We start from the raw sequence: 18083 nt of genomic DNA, 5'->3' as shown, positions 1-18083 counted from the left end.
AAGACCAATATCAAGTAATGAGATTGAAAAGCCTTCCAACAGCCATAACAACAACAAAAAAAAATGTCAGGACCAGATGGATTTTCAGTCAGGTTCTCTCAGACCTTTAAAGATTTAATATCAATCATTCTCAAATTATATCATGAAATAGTAAGGGAGAGAACACTCCAAAATTCATTATCTAGAGCCAGTATTAATTACCCTGTTAACAAAACTGGATAAAAATACATCAAGGAAAGAAAACTTCAGATAAATATCTCTGATGAACATAGATGACAAAATCATTAATAAAATATTGTAACATTGCATTAAAGAACACATTAAGAAGATAGTACACCATGATCAAGTGGATTTCATCCCAGAGATGCACCCTTGGTTCAACATGAACAAATCAATAAGTGTGACTCACTACATAAATAGAACTAAGGAAAAGAATGACACAACCACCTGAATAGATGCACAAAAAATCTTTGACAAAATCCTGCACCTATTTATGATAAAATACTGGAAAAACTAGAGATAAAGGGAACTTTCCTCAACATTATAAATATTTCATGTGAAAAACCTAAGACAAACATCAGAGTGAATGTAGAAAAACTGAAAGCATTTCCTCTAAAATCAGGAACCTGTCAAGAATATCCACTCTGACTACTCGTATTCAAAGTAGTTCTTAAAACTCTAGCCAGAGTACTCAGAAAAGAAAATTAAAGCAAATAAATAGGAAAAACAGTATTCAAGTTATTTTTGCTGACGAAATTATCATAAATCTGGAAGACCCCAAAGAACTTGACCAGAAGGCTTCTAAACTGGTGAAAAAATTCAATATATATTGAAATATATATATATATATATCAGAATACAAGATAAACATAAAAAAATTCAATCATTTTTCTATACACCACTAATGAACCTTAATCAGAAAAGCTATCACATGCACAAAATCTCAAAAAATCAAATAAAATTCGTGGGAATAAATTTAACTACAGAGGTACAATATCTCTACAATGAAAACTATACAATACTGAAGAAGGAAACCAAAGACCTTAGAATATGGGAAACCTTCTGTGTTTTGGGGTAAGCAAAATTGATATTGTAAAAATGGCTATATTACCAAAAGGATTATAAAGATTAAGTGAAATTCCTATCAAGATACAGATGACATTCTACACATAACTAGGAAAAAGCAGCCCTAAAATATACTTGGAAAAAAAATAAGACCTCAAAGAAATACTGAGCAAGCACAATGATTCTGGAGGCACCATGCCAAATTATACTCAAGAACTACTTAGAATTGTTCTATTAGACTACTTAGAATTAAACTATTTAGAATTATACTAAAGAACAAAAACAGTGCCCAGGAGTGAGGGGGAAAGGGAGGTCACACATTACACAACCTGGCAGGCGCTGCTGGAAGCCCATGCCACAAGAGCAGTGCCATAGGCGCTGGACCCAAGCTCCCGCCACCTCGCGCACTTCAGGCCGGCTGCGCTGGGCGGGTCTGTGGAGTCTCCAGGGGATGCGTGTCCGTGGAGACTCCTCCCCACCTGTTGAGAGCCACAGCAGAAGGGGCCCCAGCAAACTTCCAGCTGCCAGCAAACTTCCAGCTGCCAGTTGATGATTGGCTCACAGCGGCCCCAGCAAACCTCTAGATGATTGGCTCACAGCGGCCCCAGCAAACCTCTAGCTGCCAACTGATTGGCTCCTCTGCGGAGATGCCCATTGGGCTGTTTCCCCGCCCTTTCAGACCATGGAGCTGCTCACTGGGGGAATTTTTTTGGCTCTGCCCATGCGACCCAGCCAATCAGCCTCAAGAGCAGGAGGAGTGGGGGAGGGGGAGAGGCTTGTGGGAAGCCGGTGGTGGCAGTTGGGCTCTGAAGGTTTTCCTGAGGAGCTGTTTTGTTTGGCCTGTGTGGTTCTAAAAATAAAGTTCATTTCTTTTGACAAGTGGCTCCTGAATTGTGCCCAGCCAGACTGTGGCACCCACCCAACCGCCAACTAGGGGGTTGCTCACCTTCCATGTGCCCTGACCACCATGTCTAAGCCTGGCCAACTGCTCTGGCCTCGCAAGCTCAAACAACGCTGCCAAGTGCCCTTGCCAGCCAGGGAGGAGTGGGAGATCCACGCGTCAAGGGCCAGGGTCCCCCACATGTAACATCAAGGGGTCTCCCGGGTGTGGCAGTGTATCCGCCCCTCCCCCTCCAGCTTGCTCCTTGCGCACTAGTTCCACCTGGGCAGCTGTGCGGGCTGCACGTGAAGCTCGCGCTCACTCTTGCATGGAGCACGAGGTGGGCCTGCTCCCAGCCCAAGAGGACCTGCATGTCAAGTGTGGTGTGCTGTGTGCCATGGCCCAGCGCTGCTCTGCTGTGAGTGCCCCACTGCCTCCGCATGGGCCTGGTGGAAATGGGGGCAATGCCTGGGCTGCACCTGAACATCTCCCGCTCAGGGCATGGGGAGCGCCAAGGAGGCCAGCCTCTGCATCACCCTGCTGCCCTGCCCTGCCTAGCCCTCTCAGTTTGCTGAACCTGGTGGGCTTGCTGTTCCCGCTGCAGTGGAGGTCCTGGGCAAGCAGTACAATGGAGGCAGAGGACACAAGTGCAGACACTGACAGCAATTAAAATGCTCGTACTATATGAGGAGGGTCCAACCTAGATGTCCTTCAGTGGATAAATGGATTTTTTAAAATGTAGCAAATATACATAATAGAATTTTACTCAGCAATAAAAGAAAAGAAAATCATGACATTTGTAGATACATGGATGGAGTTGGAGAAGATAATGCTAAGTGAAGTTAGCTAATCCCCAAAAAACAAATGCCTAATGTTTCTCTGATATAAGGACACTTAACTCACAGTGGGGTAGGGAGAGGGAGCAGGGGAGGAATAGATGAATTCTAGATAGAGAAGAGGTGTGGGAGGGAAAGGGAGGAGGCAGGGTTTAGCAAGGATGGTGGAATGTGATAGACATCATTATCTAAAGAACATGTTTGAAGACATGAATTGGGTGTCAACATACTTTGTATACAAACAGAGATATGAAAAATTGTGGTATATATGTGTAATAAGAATTGTAATGCATTCGCTGTCATTTTTAAAATCAATGTAAAAAAGAAAATGGAAAGATGAAAGATTTAAAAAAACTCATTGACCTCTGTACTTTAAAGATGTATTTTGCTATATGTAAATGATAGCTCATTGAAGTTGATTTTGTAAAGCAAGAGTTATAAAACAAAAAATTATGACTATGTCAAAATATGTAATTATTGCTCCATCAAGGGCACTGTTAAAAAGCTCAATAATAATATTGAGTTTTATTAGTGATAAATTGAGAGTAGATACTCCAGTGTCAAAAACAAATGAGATTAATGTCTAGAATATTCGAATTTTCAGAAAGCATTGCTAATCAACAATAAAAATGGGAAACAGGTAAAATGGAAAGATAATGCATTGGAAATTCACAAAAGGGAAATTTCAAGTAACAAGCAAAAAAAACAGTACAAGAAAATGCTCCACTCCACTAATAACTAGAAAAATAAAATAAAAACCAAAAAAATGCAAAACAAAACAAACAAAAAAGAGTCCAGCACTAGCTATTGATTTGCAGTGACATCTAGTGGAGAAAGGGCCACATATGAACAGACACTTACCCATATTAGTGAGGTCAGAAAATCCTGGCCCACAGGGGTTAGTGGGAATGCACAAGGCACCACTTGGGTTGAGGGATCATGCCAGTACCAGGAGGGCCCACTGACCATTCCCAGTTTTTTGAGTGCAATCCTGCATTGCACTTGTATATGTGTGAACCTCCAACAGGTATTCCTTCTCCATGCAGCACCTGGGTTACACATGAAACAATTTTTCATTAAAGGTTTTTTTAAAAAAAATTATTATCCTAGTCATGTATGCTTAAATACAATTCTAACTGAGGACCTTCCAGCCAAAATAAAGCATACCACACCCCTCCAGTTGCCAGTCACTGCAGTGTGGGTTCAGCAGGAGACCCTACATTGTTAACAATAGTCTTTACTGTCTTTTTTTAAAATTTTTTAGTTGTTGATGGGCCTTTATTTTTTATTTGCTTATTTATATGTGGTGCTGAATCGAACACAATGCCTCACGCATACAAGGCAAGTATTCTACCACTGAGCTACAACTCCAGCCCCAGTCTTTACTGTCTTAATGCCCCCAAAAGAAGCCAACATTCCTTCCAAAGGCTTAATATTTTTTCCCTCATTTATTTACCTAAAATATTTGAAGAGAATTTGCAAGTACTTTAGAAACAACCAGTAAAACTGATTTGCAAGCATGGGACTTAATTACTGGTGAAAGAGAGAATATTCAAATACGGTTTGTTACTTTTCCCTTTTTTCCTTGCCATTCTATAAACCTTCAACTTCAGTACTCTTTTTCTAACCTAGCAAATTCAGATTGCATGCTTTTTTTGAGATGCCACAATTTAAAACAAATGGTATAATTTCATAAGGCTCACAACCGCTTGCCAACTGCAACACCAGGAGGTCATGTTCTGAGATGCCAGAGAAAACCAGTGCCAATACACTCTTCATTATGAGGCTTAAAAATCTTTCTCTCTAAATGGAATTATTTCCATCAATTAAGAAATGGCAAGATTTGGGCTGGGCTTGTGGCTCCGGGGTAGAGGGCTTGTCTCACGTGTGTGAGAGGCACTGAGTTTGATCCTCAGCACCACATAAATAAATAAAAGTATTGTGTCCATCTAAACTTTAAAAAAAGTCTTTAAAAAAAAGAAATGGCAAGACTTGATTTTGAAATTGAAAACTAGCCTGTGAATTCTATAGAAATTACATCACTGTTTCCTGAGGTTTTGTTTTTTGTCTGCTCCAGAATATTCTGTCTTTTGCCATCTCATGATGTCTGAAGAATCTTTTATTTCAACTTTATCTAGTCACCTCCGTTTATGTATTCATTCATTTATCTATTTCTATTTATTTTCAAAAGGACTATCTTTCCCATCTAAGGCAAGAAGGCCTAATTTTGAAGAAAGCAAATGAGATGGCCAACCTGGACCCCCACTTAGGGGAGTGCTTTAAGGAATTTCCCCTTTTCCCTCTTTTCTGAACTTCATTAAAATTCACTACTGACATCTCAAGGGACATATATACATAAAGACCAGTGATGCTTAATGGGACAGCTCTAGACAAGGATTTGACTTCTGCTACACTTTCACCTCAATATCTGGCAATTAACTTTCCTTGGAAACATCCACAGCTAGTATCTAAAATATCAAAAGAGAGAGAGAGAGAGAGAGAGAGAGAGAGAGAGAGACAATAAGAGCATGGAACCATTAAAAAATGTATTCAAGTTCCTGGGGTGATGTGGTCACAGTAACTCATGTCATGCATACTGCACATTATGCTGAAAGATAAAATAACAAGGGAAAATAAGCTTGAGCTCATGGACACTTAAGGAGTTGGAACCAGAATTGGTTTGCCGAGACTGAAAACTTTTAGACATACACAGGTGTAAATATTTAAATGACACCATTCACAAAATTCAGCATGATGCCACAACTAGTTTTGGTGTACATTCCATATGCCACTCACTGTGCCAGAACTTTTGTGCCAGTGGACAATATACATTTCCTGTCATCAAAAAAACTTTCAATGTCAAGAGGAAGGCAAATGAGGTAAAGAGTCACCTGGAGTACAGGTTCAGGGCTACCACCTAACTGTAATCTATGGAGCATGTAGAAAAGGTATGGGGTGGGGGGCTTTCTGTAAAAGTGAGATCACAGTAAGGACTGAGAGACCAGTTCAATTAGAGAAAGGCAGAGAAGGGAGAGAAGACATGGAATATTTCAGGAGTCACAGAGTGTGACCTGGGCTGTGGGGAGGGGTGCACACTAATGAAGAAGGTTGGAGAGGTAAATTTGGGTCAGAGCATGAAGGGCTGATGTGTTTTGACTTTCCTAAGGGCAAGGAACCAATGAAGGTTCAAGCAATAAGGTGACATTAGAAAGTCACTCTAGGTGCTACAGGGAGAATAGGTTTGAGAAGTGATATGGGGGTCTTGTGATTGTCCTGGTGCTCAGGTGTAACCCAGAAGAGAAAGGGAGGTAGATTTGGCTAAGGTAGGGATTTTCAAAGCAACTATAATGATATGAGAAAAGGGAAAGGAAGTTGAAGGTATTGAAGGGAGAGGACATGGAACCTAAACAGAGGAGGGAAAGGACATGCCAAGGGTGGGTCGGGATAGGTAAAAAGATGGTGTCAGTGGATGGTTGGAGACCTTTCAAATGACTTTTGGAGCCCAGAATTAGAGAATGTGGAAATGACAAGATTGTAGAGGGAATTTTTGGCTGTGATAGGAGGAAAGACAAGACATTGAAAGGGAGAAATGCAAGGCTATGAAGGGGCAGAGTAGAAAAGGATCATTAATGTACATGTTGAAATCATCAGGAATAAAGACCCTCTAGAGAAAGGGACAGTGAGTCAGAGCACTATTTTGATGGCTTTAGGTCAAAGGAGTGAATATCATCTAATATGTTTAATTCTAAAGCAATGATGGCCCTATGGCAGAGATTTCCAAACTTTTTGTGTTCATGGAATCCTTATTCTCTTTTCCCCTCCATCAACCATAGGCCAAAAGAAATTCCTAACATTTTATATAGGAAAGGTCAAACAAGTATTTTTTAACCTAACAACTTGGTAACTAATTGAAAAACATTACAACACATAAAATGAAAGCAAAAATAATATTTTGATTTTGTTCTTAACCATCATTGCTAATGGGGCATGTATGTCCTTTGGACAATGTTATCACTTCTCGAATTTTGGATCAGGTTGACACTGTCACTCTTTCATGTCCTATTCCATATTGGCATATATTTCATAATACTGCTGTATACTTCAATTTCCACCATTCGGGGAAATACAGATTTTCCTGCCTCTAGTGATAATGAAGCTGGATCACCTGGCTGGGTAATGGCAGTCAAGTGTATTAGGTGTAAAACTACATTTCCCCCTGTGTAAGCTGTGGAGTGGAAATTTTTTACCAAGTAACTATTCTTTTTAATCTTCAGCCTCTATTGATGATTCTGGCCTGAGTCAACCATTATATTGGGTTGCAAAGGATGTTTTTCCTAATTCCATCATCCCTTCTGTTTATTAGCTAGCATTCTTCTTTAAGGAAATTTCCCTTATGGACAGGGATGTATTTATTATATTATAATTTCTTCTTAGAAATCAGGGCAAATGTTTAATGCTTTCTATTTAATTAATATTTTATATAGAAAAGTGTTGTCTAATAATAACCTCCAATGATAATAAATAAGCTTTTTATTTCCCTCTTTATTCTTCTTTCATTTTCTTGAAAGTTCTAATAGAGGCATAGATTTTCACTAATTATAATCCTGTAATCAATTATAATTATTTTTTGGTGTACAAATTTCCCCCAGTTTGCCAATGGGAGCCCCTTGAAGTTGGGAAGATGCCTTGCAGGTCTCTCAAAGAAGCACCTTCTAGGCACAGGAGATTGTGAGGTCAAAGACCCTAAGGTGAAAATATGCCTGAATATTTAAGGACAATGAAGCAGCAAAACAGTGACAAGAACCAGCATGATTGGAGATGATGTCAGAGTTGGGGGAGAAGACTGGCTATCATATCATTCACTGGCTCTTTTATTCCAAGTATAATAGATCCATCAAAGTGTTTTGAACAGAAGAGTGATGTCTAATATGATTTGCTTTTAAAAGGAATCCCTGTGGCAGCCAGGTGGGGAAGAATTAGGGAAGAGCATGTTAGGAATGGGGTGGAAATCAGGAACTCTGCTTTAGTCAACTTAAGTTTGAGATATACATGAGATATACAAGTAAATATTAAATAAGCAGTTAGATGTTTACTTGTAGGGTCTGGGGAGATGTCCAAGTTGGGAATACACTGTGTGTATATATACATATAATTCATATATAACAGTGGAATTCATTAAAACTCCTATTGCATACATAGAGCCCACTTTTATATATCTCTGGTTGTATACATAGTACACTCACATCAATTCATGTTCTCATACATGTACTTTGGATAATAATGATCATCACATTCAACCATCATTAATTACCCCTTCCCCCTCCCTTTTCCTCCCACCCCTCTTCCCTATCTAGAGTTTGTCTATTCCTCCCATGCTCCCCCTCTCTATCCCACTATGAATCAGCCCCTTATATCAAAGAAAACATTCAGCATTTATTTTGGGGGGATTGGCTAATTTCATGTAGCATTATCTTCTCTAGCTCCTTCCATTTACCTGCAAATGCCATGATTTTATTCTCTTTTATTCCTGAGTAATATCTCATTGTGTATATATACCACATTATTTATCCATTCATCTATTGAAGGGCATCTAGTTTGGTTCCACAATTTAGCTACTGTGAATTGTGCTGTATAAACATTAATGTGGCTGTGTCCCTGTAGTATGCTGTTTTTAAGTCCTTTGGGTGTAGACCTAGGAGAGAAATTGCTGGGTCAAATGGTGGTTCCATTCCCAATTTTCTAAGAAATCTCAATACTTTTTTCCATTCTGACTGGAGTGAGATGAAATCTTAGAGTGGTTTTGATTTGCATTTCTCTAATTGCTCCTGATAATGAACATTTTTTTCATGAGTTTGTTGATTGATTGTACACCATCTTCTGAGAAATGTCTCACAGGTCTTTGGCCCATTTATTGATTGGGTCATTTGATTTTTTTTTGTTGTTGTTTCTCATTTTTTGAGTTCTCTATATACTCTAGTGATTAGTGCTCTACCTGATGTGTGAGGGGTAAAGATTTGCTCCCAAGATGTAGGCTCTCCATTCACCTCACAGATTGTTTCCCCATTATCTTAAGTTATTGATTGATTTTAATTCTTTTGCCACAGGAGTCTTATTGGGGCCTAACCCCAAAGGAGATTAGGGCCTATTTTTCTTCTATTTTATGCAAGGAAGGCAAGCTGTGGTTATCTGTTTGCATATGAAGCCATTTCCATTTGAACCTTCTTCACACCTTCAGCCTAGAGTTAATCCTGGAAGCTCTAACCTGTTTGTGAGTGTGAGTCCTGAGGATAACATTATTTTAAGTCTATATACAAATGATTCCCACAAGTGGAATCAAAAGAAAACCTGGCAGCCGTGAGGCAGCTGCCCAGGTAGGAGGAGGGAGAAGCCGGAAGAGCCAGCATCCCCCTAGACATCTTGGAGGGGCCTAGCCACAGATGGAGCCCAGCCCTGTTAGCAAGGCCCACATTGACCCCAGGATCGGAGCCACTGGTGGGCAACTGACTCTGGGCTCTGATCTAGGCTCACGCATCACTATGTTATTGAGGACACGTGGGTCCTGGGGGTCCTGTCCTTCCTCCTAGAGGGAAGTTCTTCTCATGGTCCCCAAGGCATCTGTCCAGAAATTAGCATAGGCCCAGACTACCATTCTTGGTTCTTGGTTGCATTGCCTCTCACAAAGCACAAGGATGCTGTTTGTAAATGGTTTATTACAATGTTTTGCTTTTCATTCTTTCATAGATAGAAATTTGGTCTATCTTTAATTAATTAACATAGGTTTTGCACTACTAGTTATTGAGCCTAAGGCCTGATGTTCTCATACTAAGGTTTCTTACACTGAACTGTCCCTCCACCTCTCTTGTTGGAGGTTATGAACCCAGGGGTATACTACCACTTAAATGCATTCCCTTTTTTGTATGTGTTTACATATGGATGTATTTTTTAAATTTTGAGGTAGGTTTCCTTTAGTTGGCTAGGCTGGCCTTGAACTTTCTATTCTCTCGATAGAGCTTCCCTAAGTCACATAACAGGTGGGTACATCCTCACCCTAAGCACACATTCTAAAGCTGAGTCCAGAAATATGCAGTTATTTTATAACATGGGAAAAACAAACAGAAAAGACACAGGATTGGAGAGACTTTTAGATCTTTTGAAGCCTGTATATGGCCAGTGGGTAAGCCAAAACAAATAGATAGGTAAAACTATATTGTAAGAGTCCAAGGAGAAGGAAAAGGTGAGAGAAGACCCAAATACAGAAGAAAAATTGAGTAGGTAGCTTTTTTGAGGAGTGTGAGTGGCATTGGAGAAGAAAGGGCACAACACAGTGAGTTCAGGGAGGCTAAAAAGAGAGGAACAAGGGCAAGAAGCAAGAATCCCTGTTAGCAGGGTGGGGCATATCTTACAGAGCTTTCTATGTGCTAGAGAAGTCCTGAGATTCTACTAAATGAAAAGGGACTGGAGAGGGGGTAGAGGAGCATGCTTCATGGCTAGGAAGTGGCAGAGTCACACCTATTGTGACTGCAGAGCCTCTTTGTGATAGCTCCTAAGGTGTACCATGGTAGGTAGTGATGGGCAGATAAACATGAAAGCCATCAAGGCTGCTGTCTGGTTCATTTCTTGGTGGTCCAGAGTGAGGCAGCCATGGCATGACTGACCCTTTTAGGGGAAGCTGTGGAATCTGTGTGAAGAATAGGCCTGCTTCTGGAGCCAAGCTGCTGCTCACTCAGGCCATTTATGGACCCAAGACCAGAGCTGGTCCCAAAGTCTTCACACTATGGCTTCACCTAAGTGGACCCAATGCCCAGGGACAGGACTGGGTTATATTGTTATGAGAGCAGGAGGCCTTGTTCCAAAGAAAAATCCTTTCTGGTTCATGAATAGGATTAGAAGGAGATGAGGGTGTTCCACAGTGGCATTGTCTGAATCCACTTTGTGGTTTTTACAGCTGTCTTCTGCTGCACATTCAGATACTGAAACTCAATGTAATGTTCTCCAAATCCTGCCAGACTTTCACCCAAGTCTAGGATGAAATGTATCTCAGCATGTGGCCAGGAAGGGTGAAACACCTGTGGGCACATTTCCTGAGCTAAAATACCTTCTGTACCTCGAATGTGTGCCCTTATCTTTCCCATCTTCCAATCTTTCAGATCAAAGCATTTCAGTGTAGCTGAAATAATGTGACAAAACTGCAAAATATGATAAACATCATATTTCTAATTTAAATTCAATAAGGGTATCCATACATCTTTTCAAATGCATTTAGATTGGTTTTGTTGCCCACAGTCCTCTCCTAAAATGTTTATCATAATTAACATACTATTAAAGCACTTTCCTCACACAATTGTGATAATCTGTTTAATGATCCTATTTCTCATTTCCCTTTTCTTAGAGTTCAATATTCCTTGTCCTTTCTGTTGAAAACTACAGTCTCCAGATGCCCAGATAAAAAAATATGTAATAAAACCACTTATTATAACAACCATAAAAAGATAGTGTCCTTAAAAGCACTGACTTGAACCACTGTTTAGAGAGAGATCAAAGGCATAGAAATATTCAATATCCTGTGTTACTGTTGGTAAGTATTTTGTGGGGTGTATATCCATAAATGAATAGGTATTATTTTCTAAATATAATGGCTAATATACCAGTGTCCTTCAGAATGAAATGAAAATATAATAGATCAACTTTACATTTTACTGTGTGTGTTTTGAAATTTCTTCAAAATATTTATTATTATGGATCTTTTTATGAAAAGAATTTTGTGAGGAAAATTATTAAATATTTCTCTAAAAACAAAGTAAGCTTGAAATACAGAATATTATGTTATAAATGTACATAGAAAACTAAAGAAAAAAACATTTTTTTTCATTTTAATAGAATCTTGTCAAAATTGCAGTGAAACTTTTGAGAAATTCAGCAAAATAAACATATTTCAACATAAGAATAATATACTTCTAAAATTTGTTTCTTTCAACATTATTCATTTCTGTAAGTAGAAAAATGATCTATTTCTTCTTGAGTAACTACTAAAGTTAGAGCATTATTTGAAAGAAAAACTTAACAAAACATAGATTAACGATAAATGATCGAACAATTTGTTTCCTTACACAATTAAAACTTAGAGCCTCTAACTGTATTCTCTCTTTCTTTCTCATATAATCAATCATAATTTAATACAGTATGCAGTTTTCCATACACAACATTTTCAAAAGTATTGGTCTTCTCTCATTTTTCAATTTAACTCCCTTTCTGAACTTTTTATGGATTAAAATATGTATTGGGGAATTCCTCTCTCTAGAAGAAAAGTATTTATTTATTCACATATTTTTTAAATGTTATAGTCCAATAAATGGAACTGCATATTTGCTTCAAATTTTAAATGGGGCTTAAGAAGTATTTCCTATAGATATATTTGGGAAATGACTGACAGAACATCAAATATCCACCTGAATTTCTTTCAGATATGGATTAATATATCAAGTGTACTGAAGACCAGTATCCAAATGAGGAGAAAAGCCAGTGTCACCCCCAAATTTTAACATTTTTTGTTTTATGAAGACTCTCTAGGAGCTATTTTAGTTTCCATGGCACTTGGTCTACTTTTGTATATTGCTATGCAAATCTAGCAAAACACTTTTTCCTGAAGAGTGTCTTCTTGTGTAAGTCTGGAAAACTAAATTCTCAAATTAATGCTTGCCATTTTCCATTAACTTTACATTCTGGCCTTACTTTCTCAGTCTCAAGATGAATATCAAAATCCAAAATTATGAATTTGACTGTCTGTTAGCCTGGGTTTTTTTTGGGGGGGGGGGAGGACACCAAAATTTTCAACCCTATAACATGGGATATATTCTATATTTCTTAGATTTCCATGTGTATTTTTGTACGACTCTTATATTTTCTAGAAATAAAAATTCAGAAAACTTTCTTTCTACTTTTCCCTCTAGGAATCTTACTAAGCATTATGAGCACCTGCTGCCCATGGTTTTTGATGTAGAGAAAATCAACAAAGATCAAAATATGTTGTTCAATATGTCTCTGGGATTCCAATCTTCAATGTTGAATTTATTGAGATGAAGGCTGTGGAGAGTTCCATGTCTTTGCTTTCAGAAAAGAGTCCTCCAGTTCCTAATTATGACTATAGTTCTGAGAAGAGAAACAAGCTATTGGCTATGATAGGAGACATTTCAACAGGAATAATAACTCAACGTTCCCAGATACTAAGTCTCTACAGTATCCCCCAGGTAATGAAGAATTCTGGCTTTTGTGGTTGAATAGTAATGTAGTAATGTATGCCAACATTTTAATTTATGTTTATAGGAAAACTATGAGACTTCTTACCAATATACTGTTTAATTATCCCTTTTTCTCCAAAATAGTTTATTTTTATTATAAAATTGGTTATCTACAATAGGATTTTCTGCATAAAGCTTTCAAAATGAAGAAATACATACAGTTATAATAATGATAATATATACTTCAACATATATAATTTCTTTTTGCTATTTATTGTTGTTAGCATTTTCTCTTTTTTCCCTTTTGTTTACAGAGTATCATAAGTATAATAGATATGCAGTTCTAGTCACATTCTTAAAGTTTCTTACTGTATAAATACTATGAATATGTTTACTTATCATCACTTACTTGTCTTTAGTATCAATTTAAACTGCAGCATAATACTTCTTTATACATTAGTTATTTAGTTTATTTATTATGGTCAGATATTTAGTCTTATAATTTCCCTCTACTATGAAGAGTATTTCAGTTCATGTCTTAACTTAAAAAAAAGCTTTTTATTAATTAGTGATGAAATCATTTAAATTTTTTTTCTAGTGTATTTCCAAATAAAAGTATTCATGTTTATAAAGCTTATGATAGAATTTAAAAATTGCTATTTTGAAACATTAATTTACCTGAAGCAGTGCATGAGATTTCCAATTTTTTCCCCTCTCAACAAACTGGTGTTATTTTAAAGTCTTTGTCAATTTGATAAAACTATTTTTGTTGCCTGTTACTTGTTTCAATATTTTTCTTTTTCCTTTTTGGTACTGGAGATTGTACCCTTTGTTGATTTACCACTGAGCTACAAACGCAGTCCTTTTTATTTTTCATTTTGAACAGGGTTTCATTATGTTGAAGAGGATGTCTCTATGTTGTTGAGGTTGGCCTCAAACTTGGGTGCTTCTGCCTCAGCTTCCTATGTCACCAGGGTGACAGACATATATATCCATGACTAACTTCCTATTCTTATATTTGTGAGTTAATTTATTTCTTCCTTATGTATTTTTAATATCAATCTTTGATTATGTAATTATGGGGAGGGGATTTTTACTTTTTTCTTATTGGCTTTTAAAATACTTTTTCTCCTTCCCATATAATGAAATGAAATATTTTAAAATATATTAAAGAAAATGAGTCTTTTATCACATGTATTTCAAATACTAATTTTAGAAATACATACCTTAAAAGTTGTTTATTAAATTTTTAAACAACAATTTAAATAGAGAAACAAATTAGCCTCATCATCAAGCTTCAACAAACTAAAAAATGAACATAATCTTATTATTTTGTTTCATCTATTAGAATCACTTATTGTGTGTACCTATTACATATTGTTATTCTTTCTGTTTCTACTTTCTTTCTGGAAGTAGATTTTCAACATCATTCTTTTATGATTTTTTCCCTTCTCTTTTCTTTCATTTCTATTTTTTTTTTTCCTTTTAAAAATATTTAAAGTATTCAATCATCAACCTATCTGGGTGACAAGCATTTAATCAACACCTGTGTAGAAAGATCTTGGTTTCGGGCTGGGGATGTGGCTCTAGCAGTAGCGCACTCACCTGGCATGCAATGGGCACTGGGTTCGATTCTCAGCACCACATAAAAATAAAATAAAGATGTTGTGTCCACCGAAAACTAAAAACTAAATATTAAAAAATTTCTCTCTCTCTCTCTCTCTCTCTCTCTCTCTCTCTCTCTCTCTCTCTCTCTAAAAAAAAAAAAGATCTTGGTTTCAAATAAGTGTGAGGCATCTGTTAAACACTTAAGTTTAGGTACCTGGTGAGCAATTGCATTTTTGGTTCTAAGGTTTGGATTAAATTCTAGTGGAGAATTATGAAATCAGAAGATCATGTAAAGAATTATTTTAATGGAAAATGGTTATAAAAAAAACATTCCATTCTGAGATATCAGGGTCTCTGATTTGAGTTTGGGGAAATGTGGAAAGTTTGGTAAAGCTGACTATTAATGTATGTCATATCCTGCAAATTATTTATGCAAAAGTAATCCTGGAATAAATAGAAACATATTTTAATGAAAAGCGTGTGATAAATATTTATACGAATGACAAATTAAGTAAACAAAATTTTGATAACTGGCCATTTGCCTTAGCAAACTCAGTAACTGTAACTCAGTTTTTTAAAGATGAGAGTGGTATGGATCCCTGACAGAGTAGGTTCAAAAGAAAAATCAAGAGATGTATAGAAAGCAGTTTAGACAGCTCAATTAAAGAATTTTTTGTAAAGAAAAGGAGAAGTATGGAAAAAATGGAAGATACTGGAAAAAGAGTTTTTATATGAAGTGACAGGAAAAGAATCCTTCATTTTGAGATAGTTGATGGTGTATGCTAAATGTTACCAGAAGGCTTAGGGATTCCTAGGGAAATGCAGACCTCTTTCTTAGTGAATTGTAAGGGCATATTACAAACTGCTTCTCAGTTAACTGGATTATTTGTTTATAGTTTCAAGAAGAAAAAAAAGAAAGTCTAATATCTCTTTACTTCAGTGATCCAAAAATGATAGAACTCTTTATGGAAAATTCTGGATTTACAAATAATATTTGCAAATTTATGTTACCATAACTCAGATGAGGAGATGAAAACTTTTGTGACTTTCTTTGGATACAGTTTCAAAAAGAGTAAAGCAACAGTGTATATAATGTTAACAGTGGAAATTAAAGTGATGGGTGATATATAACAAATTGGTATTTTAGTGAAGTTATTTACTCAATGGTTTTATTTATTTTATAGTGTAAGTAAGAGATCAGATAAATTACTTGTTTAAGCAGTAACATTATGCTGTCTTTAGATCAGCTATGATCTATTTAACCTTAACCTTAGGGACAAAGCCCACTCTAGTCTCTCTACCAATTTCCCATGAACCCTAGAAATCTGTATTAAGGAATTATTTAACTAATTTTTCATTTTTGTTGGAACGTTGTTGGACTTGTGGTTCCTGATGACATCAGGGAGAAATGTTCCATAGGCACATGACACAAGAAATGGCCAACAATGGACTCTGTGTTGCATTTGCAGAAAGCATCCCAGAGTTTCCTGCTAAGGATAATACTAACTGCCACCATTTTGTGGAAAATTCACATTTACAAATGTCATTGTTGCTTTTGCAGACACATATTCCTTTCTGAGATTTGTGTATTGCATTATCTTCAATTTTCCATTTGGTGTGTTTGGGTTAAAAGTTCTTATTGGAATATAACTGCATTAGCATTTGGACAAAAACTAAGTTATACATATTTTGGTGGAAGATTATCATTTTCAGTAGACACTTGGATGAGATTCCTGGTTTTAAAAATTTTGTTAGAAGTGTTCAGCCTGCAAAATTTCCTCATAATATCTTTATCCAGGATGTGTGGTCTATAATATTTGAATTTGCATACCTTGATCAGCATTGGGTTAGGAATTTCAGTAAATGTGAACAAAATGGCGGTCTGGCAATGTGAGCTCTGCATTTTGGGGATATAAATGCCTCACCCCAGAGTTACAGTGTCTATTCTGCTATGCATGGCATTGCCTAGGCTCTTCATGAGTAGAACTCTTACTCAGGGTAGAAGAAGAAGCACTTGACAGAGGTGCAAGGGTGGCTCCTTATCCATGGCAGATAGCCTCAACTCATTCTTGTATTTTCTTAATGCATTGGGCAATAGATTGTCCTGTGATTTTCAGTTATACATTTAAGAAAACAATTTTTAATCCAAATATATTTAAAAGATCCTTTTCTTACTATCTTGATAATTTAATATTTTCATCAAAATAACAGGGAAATGCTTATCAGATCCCAAGAATACCATAACAATAATATTTAGACCCTTTGGTGGTTATACACCTTTTCTCAGGTTATTTTATTGTTTTGTTAAAAAAATAGAACTTTTTAACTCAAGATATTTTTGCAAGCATAAATATGAAACATTAGAAGGGAAATTATATGTGATCCAAATATCTCATGTTAATTTTTGTTTAGTTTCATTTTGTTAAATAGCTTCTAAAAGGCATAAATATCTTCTTTAAAATGAAACTGGACTAAATGGTGTAGCAGAAACTCAATTCAATCACATTCAATTTTCTATATGGTATTTCCATTAAATCCATTCTTCTCCCAATCTGTATTTCTTTTTAATAAGCTAAGAGAAACAGAATCAAATCATGTCAATAACATGTTTGCTGTATTTCCCTTTATTTTGTCTTGGAGATAAGTTCACTTCACAGTGATTCTCACTATACATCTGAGTTTTTTTTTCTCCAGGGATTTCTATTTATGCTATGGAAATTAAAAGGATTAGTTAGAAGGGTAATGGTGGCCTTGTAAAGAGATTGGGAAATTTTCTGTACTCTTGATTTTTTTGGAAGAGTTTCAGAAATATTTGCAAGTGTTCTTCTCTAAAGTTTTGTGAAATTCAGCCATGAAGCCATTTGGTCCTGGAATTTTCTTTCTTGGAATATGGTTGATTATTGGTTCCATCTCCTTACCATTTAGTGATGTTTTCAGATTTTCTATTCTTCATGATTCAATGTCACTGAGCTAAATGTGTCTTGGAATTTATCAATTCCTCCTATCCTTCAAACATGTTGGTACTTCATTGTTTATATGATTCTTTGTAATGATCATATTAATTGTGATATTTCTGTTTAAATTTCTATTCTTTATTTCTATTTTTTCAGGTTGAGTTTTCTTTTTTGGCGTATTAGCTAAAATTTTTTAATTTTATTTCTCTTAAAAATATAATTCAGTTTTATTTATCATTCTATTGTTTTCCTATTGTCTATTTCACTATGTCAGGTCTGATATTTATTTCCTTACCAGCTGATTTCATCCTTAGTGTTTTCTGTTTCCCTAGTTCTTTGAGGTCCAGCATAGGATTACTTATTTGAGTTCATTTCCTTTTCTTAGTGTAGGCATTTATTGTTGTCAATTTTCCATTTAGAAAAGTTTTAGCTTCATCCCATAAGTTTGGTATGTTTTATTTCCTTTTTAATTTTTTATTTTAATCTCTTCTTTTGGTATATTGGC

General features: G+C 36.4%; 1 pseudogene; it reads left to right on the top strand.

Moving 5' to 3' along the window:
* The first annotated feature begins 1417 nt into the window (after window positions 1-1417).
* Window positions 1418-17739, top strand: LOC143398257 (vomeronasal type-2 receptor 26-like; annotated as a pseudogene).
* Window positions 17740-18083: the final 344 nt, after the last annotated feature.

This window comes from Callospermophilus lateralis, chromosome 4, assembly GCF_048772815.1.
Source record: "Callospermophilus lateralis isolate mCalLat2 chromosome 4, mCalLat2.hap1, whole genome shotgun sequence".
Classification (NCBI taxonomy): Eukaryota; Metazoa; Chordata; class Mammalia; order Rodentia; family Sciuridae; genus Callospermophilus; species Callospermophilus lateralis.
This window is presented reverse-complemented; position numbering and strand designations above follow the sequence as displayed.